This window comes from Anolis carolinensis, chromosome 1 (assembly GCF_035594765.1).
Source record: "Anolis carolinensis isolate JA03-04 chromosome 1, rAnoCar3.1.pri, whole genome shotgun sequence".
In the NCBI taxonomy this organism is placed as follows: Eukaryota; Metazoa; Chordata; class Lepidosauria; order Squamata; family Dactyloidae; genus Anolis; species Anolis carolinensis.
In genome coordinates, this window is record NC_085841.1 from 2,520,691 (window position 1) to 2,526,690 (window position 6,000).

The following is a 6,000-nucleotide window of genomic DNA, read 5'->3' on the forward strand; positions in this document are numbered from 1 at the left end:
CCTCTCGTTTCTGGAAGGCACTACAAAAACTATTGGGCATAGACTCTCGTTTATCTTCAGCTCATCACCCCCAAACGGATGGGCAAACGGAGCGCACCAATGCCACTTTGGAACAGTACCTTCGCTGTTATGTAAACTACCAACAGGACAATTGGGCTTCTCTGTTACCACTGTCGGAATTTGCCTACAACAATGGAGTCCAGGCTTCTACAAAAGAAACGCCGTTCTTTGCAAACTACGGCTTCCATCCACGTTTCTTTCCCCCTGTCATTGAAACTTCAGAAGTTCCCGCAGCAGAAGATTGGCTGCAGGAACTCACAGCGGTGCAACAACTTTTGCTCCAGCAACTGGAACAAGCCAAGGAGGACTATAAACGTCACGCGGACAAACATCGCCAGCCGGGCCCCGAAATCAAGGTAGGAGATCGGGTTTTTCTGTCCACTCGCTTTTTGCCCTCCCACCGCCCTTGCCGGAAGTTAGATGCCCGTTTCATTGGCCCCTATCCAGTGGTGGCGCAATTAAACCCCGTGACTTTCAAACTCCAACTTCCACGTTCAATGCGCATTCACCCAGTGTTTCACCGCTCCCTGCTCCTTCCGGCGGATGGTGTGCGGCCAGATGTAGACCGGCCGGCCCCCGTCCCTATTTTGGTGGATGGGGAGGACGAGTTCGAGGTTCAGGACATTTTAGATTCTCGCTTTCACCGCCGCCGCCTGCAATATCTCATTGACTGGGTGGGTTTTGGCCCTGAGGAACGCTCTTGGGAAGACGCCTCCACAGTCCATGCTCCTGATCTAACCCGTCGCTTTCATCAAACCTATCCCGCCAAGCCACGACCTCGCGCCTCGGGGAGAGAGTCCCAGTTTGGGAGGGGCCTTGAGGAGGGGGATAGTGTGATGACTCATGGGCCTTGTAGTCCTGCTCATGACATTGTAATGCCTGATGAAGAAGAAAACTTGGGTTTTTTACCTTCCCAGTCAGAACTGGAATCTTCTCAGCCAGATCTTTCCCAGGCAGATCTGGGAACCTTGCACCTGCAAGAAAGTTGTGTCCCAGAAGTATGTCAAACAAACCCTGAGCCTACATCTCCCGTGTTCTCTCGCCATGAGTTTTGTAAACAACAGAGGGGTTTGGAAGCAGCTTCGCGCAGGAGTGCGAGGATAGCAGCTAAGAATGTACCCAATTAAGTCTGCTTTTCGTGAGAATCTTTAAGGAGTCAGACATCTGGTCTCAGAGTTTAGCTTTCGTTTCTGGTTCCCAGAGAACTGCTTCGGCGGGAAAGTTAGACTCTATATAGGTGTTTTACCCGCGCAGTAACTTCGCGGAGTCAATTCGTCAGCCTCCGGAGCGAGTTGTGTCTGGACAGCGCGCTCCGATTCAAGCCTCGTTCCTGCTCAAGCCTTGCCTTGTTTCCAGCCTCCGCTCCTGTTTCCCAGCCTTTGTTTACCTACGGATCTTGCCTTGTTCCCAGGACTAACCCTTGCCTTGTTTCACGGATTTTACCAAGTTATTCCACGGACCTTGTTCTTGTTCCTCGTTACCTTGTTCCACGTTTCAAGCCTTGTTTCAAGTATCAAGTTATTTTCTAGCCTTGCTCAAGCTCATGGACTAAAGGACCTTGTCATCTCCCCTCACTTTGCCTGGCAAAGTGAGTGTTTCGGTTATTGGATTACAACTTTGGACCTTAATATTTCATATTGGACATTGTTTCTTTGGACTAATTTTGACCTTTCCTGAAAGGTCTGCTTCTGGACTAACTTTTACATTTGCTTTTACTAACTTTATATATTTCCTTAATAAAGATATTAGATAGAATCTGGCCTCTGCGTATGGTTATTGGTGCTCTGTAGCCTGGGTCGTGACATGTGGATAAGGGAACATATGGAAGAGATTTCCTTCTTTGTTACCGAGGTTCCCCATTTCCCTGTGATTTTGGGAATTCCATGGCTGACACTTCACGACCCAAGCATCTCCTGGTCCAACAGAGAACTGCAGTTTGCTTCAAAATATTGCCAAAACCATTGCCTTGTAGCCAAGGTCTGCCATGCCACAGACACTGAACCCATTATCACCTTGCCCAAGAAGTACTCAGAATATTGGGATGTATTCAATGAAAAAGAAGCCGAGAGATTACCCCCACATAGACCTTATGACTGTGCCATTGACTTGGTGGAGGGGGCCCCGATCCCGCGAGGACATCTCTACTCCCTGACTGAAACGGAGCAAGAAGCTCTCAGGGAGTTCATAGAGTCAAACCTTCGCAAGGGATTCATCAGACCCTCTCAATCCCCAGCCGCTTCCCCAGTGATGTTTGTGAAAAAGAAATCAGGGGACTTACGCTTGGTGGTGGACTATAGAGCATTGAACAATATCACTAAGCGGAACAGCTATCCCCTGCCCTTGATCTCGGACCTACTAGACCGACTTCGGGGAGCCAAGGTCTACACCAAGCTGGATCTTCGGGGGGCTTATAATCTAGTTCGCATCAGAGAAGGGGACGAGTGGAAGACCGCCTTCCAGACTAAATTCGGATTATTCGAGTCCCGAGTTATGAATTATGGATTATGTGGAGCTCCCGCAACGTTCCAGCATTTTGTCAATGACATCTTTCAGGATTATCTAGATCGGTTCTTGATCATCTACCTGGACGATTTTTTGGTGTTTTCTAGATCACAATCAGAGCATGAGAACCACGTAAGAATGGTGTTACAACGATTGCGGGATCATGGACTTTATGCCAAGCTGGAAAAATGTGCTTTTGATCTACAAGAGGTAGATTTCCTGGGATACTGCGTCTCACCACTAGGGCTCTCCATGGACCCGGCTAAGGTTTCAGCAGTATTGGAATGGCGGGCGCCAACCAACAAGAAAGAGGTGCAACGATTCTTGGGGTTCGCGAACTATTACCGCAAGTTCATTCCAGATTTTGCCCGCTGGTCTGACCCTATCACCAGCTGCATCCGTGGGAAACAGCCTTTCCGCTGGACAGATCAAGCAGAGAAAGGGTTCCAGCAACTAAAGAAATTATTCACGTCCCAGCCAATCCTTCAACATCCAGATCCTGAAACCCCTTTCGTTGTGCAGGCGGATGCCTCCGATGTGGCAATTGGGGCTGTACTCCTACAACCAGTGGGAGACCATCTTCATCCTTGTGCCTTTTATTCCCGTCAATTGACCGTGCCAGAGAGAAATTACACCATTTGGGAAAAGGAACTATTGGCCATAAAGGCAGCCTTTGAAACTTGGAGACATTGGCTAGAAGGAGCCAAATTTCCCATTGAAGTCCATACTGATCATCGAAATCTAGAGCATCTAAGAACTGCCCGCAAGCTAAATCAAAGGCAACAACGCTGGGCTTTATTCTTTGAACGTTTTAACTTTCAAATTCATTATGTAACCCCAGCCCAGACCAAGCAAGCAGATGCTCTGTCACGAAAACCGGAATACGCTGCAGGGCGCAAGGAGTCCTTTGAGTCCCAGCTGCTACAACCCGAAAACTTTGCCACGCTCACAGTGGGAAACACCAAATCCACTTCCATGGAATCAACTTCCCCTACTCCAGGACCCCTTTGTGCTCAGGAAATCAGGGCTAGTCAGCAAGCAGACGCCTGGGCACAGGACCAACTTCGCCAAGGACTACGTTTTCCCTTTTCGCTTAAGGATGGGCTACTTTGCTATAGAAATCATGTTTACATCCCCCCAGGACCGGGCAGGGAAAAAACACTTCGTCTGTGTCATGACTGCAAGCCAGCAGGGCATTTCGGGCTATTTAAAACCATGCATTTGATCCTAAGAGATTTCTGGTGGCCCAAGATCCGCAAGGATGTGGAAAAATATGTCAACACCTGCCCAGTATGCCAGCGCTCCAAGACAAGAAGAGAAAAGCCCTCAGGGCTCCTGCATCCCCTCCCTACACCATCCCGCCCATGGGAAATAATCTCTGCGGATTTTATCACTGATCTACCACCTTCCTGTGGATTCACCACGATCCTAGTGGTGGTGGACCTTTTCACCAAGTTAGCCCATTTCATTCCCTGTGATGGCCTTCCCACGGCCAAAGAAACTGCAGATCTATTCCTCCAACATGTTTTCAGATTGCATGGATTGCCCAAGAGTTTGGTCACAGACCGGGGGTCCCAATTCACCTCTCGTTTCTGGAAGGCACTACAAAAACTATTGGGCATAGACTCTCGTTTATCTTCGGCTCATCATCCCCAAACAGATGGGCAAACTGAGCGCACCAATGCCACTTTGGAACAATACCTTCGCTGTTATGTGAACTACCAGCAAGACAATTGGGCTTCCCTGTTATCGCTGTCAGAGTTTGCCTACAACAATGGGGTCCAGGCTTCTACTAAAGAAACGCCGTTCTTTGCAAACTATGGCTTCCATCCACGTTTCTTTCCCCCTGTCATTGAAACCTCAGAAGTTCCCGCAGCAGAGGACTGGCTGCAGGAACTCGCAGCGGTGCAGCAACTCTTGCTCCAGCAATTAAACCAAGCCAAGGAGGACTATAAACGTCACGCGGACAAACATCGCCAACCGGGCCCCGAAATCAAGGTAGGAGACCGGGTTCTTCTGTCCACTCGCTTTTTGCCCTCCCATCGCCCTTGCCGGAAGTTAGATGCCCGTTTCATTGGCCCCTATCCAGTGGTGGCGCAACTTAACCCCGTGACTTTCAAACTCCAACTTCCGCGCTCAATGCGCATTCATCCGGTGTTCCACCGCTCCCTACTCCTTCCGGCGGATGGTGTGCGTCCTGATACAGACCGATCGGCCCCCCTCCTGTTTTGATGAATGGGGAGGAGGAGTTCGAGGTTGAGGACATTTTGGATTCTCGCTTTCACCGCCGCCGCCTACAATATCTCATTGACTGGGTGGGTTTTGGCCCCGAGGAACGCTCTTGGGAAGACGCTTCTACAGTCCATGCTCCTGATCTAACCCGCCGCTTCCATCAGACCTATCCCGCCAAGCCGCGGCCCCGCGCCTTGGGGAGAGAGTCCCGGTTTGAGAGGGGGCTTGAGGAGGGGGATAGTGTGATGAGTCATGGGCCATGTAGTCCCGTTCAAGGCACTGTAGTCCCAGATGAAGAGGAGAACTTGGGTTTTTCACCGCCTCAGTCAGAATTGGAACCTTCCCAGCCAGATTTGGGAACCTTGCACCTGCAAGAGATTTGTCTTCCAGAAATCTGTCAAACAAACCCTGGGTCTAAATCTCCTGTGTTTTCTCGCCACGAGTTTTGTAAACATCAGAGAGCTGTTCAAGCGGCCTCTCGTAGGAGTGCTAGGATAGCTGCTAAGAATTCAGCTGATTAAGCCTGCTTTCCATGGGAAACCTTAAGGAGTCATGCATCTGGACTCAGAGATTAGCTTTCATTTCTAGTTCCCCAGAGAACTGCTCTTTGGTGGGAAAACTAGACCCTATTTAGGTGTTTTACCCACAAAGACATCTTGCGGAGTCAATTCGTCAGCTACTGGAGTAAGTTGTGTGTGGACAGCGCGCTCCGTTTCCAAGCCTCGTTCCTGTTTCAAGCCTCGTCCCTGATTCCAAGCCTTCGCTCCTGTTTCCAGCCTTGTTTACCTTCGCGGACCTTGCCTTGTTTTCCAGGATTCAGCCTCGCTTGCTTCCCGGATTTTACCAAGTAATTCCACGGATCTTGTTCCTGCTCCTCGTTACCTTGTTGTCTTGAATCAAGCCTTGTGTTCCAAGTATCAAGTTATTTCCTAGCCTTGCTCAAGTTCATGGACTAAAGGACCTTGTCATCTCCCCTCACTTGCTTGGCAAGTGAGTGTTTCGGTTATTGGATTACAACTTTGGACCTTAATATTTCATATTGGACATTGTTTCTTTGGACTAATTTTGACCTTTCCTGAAAGGTCTAACTCTGGACTATTTTCTACACTTGTTTTTATTAACTTTATATACTCCTTCAATAAAGATATTAGATAGATTCTGGCCTCTGTGTATGGTTATTGGTGCCCTGCAGCCTGGGTCCTGACA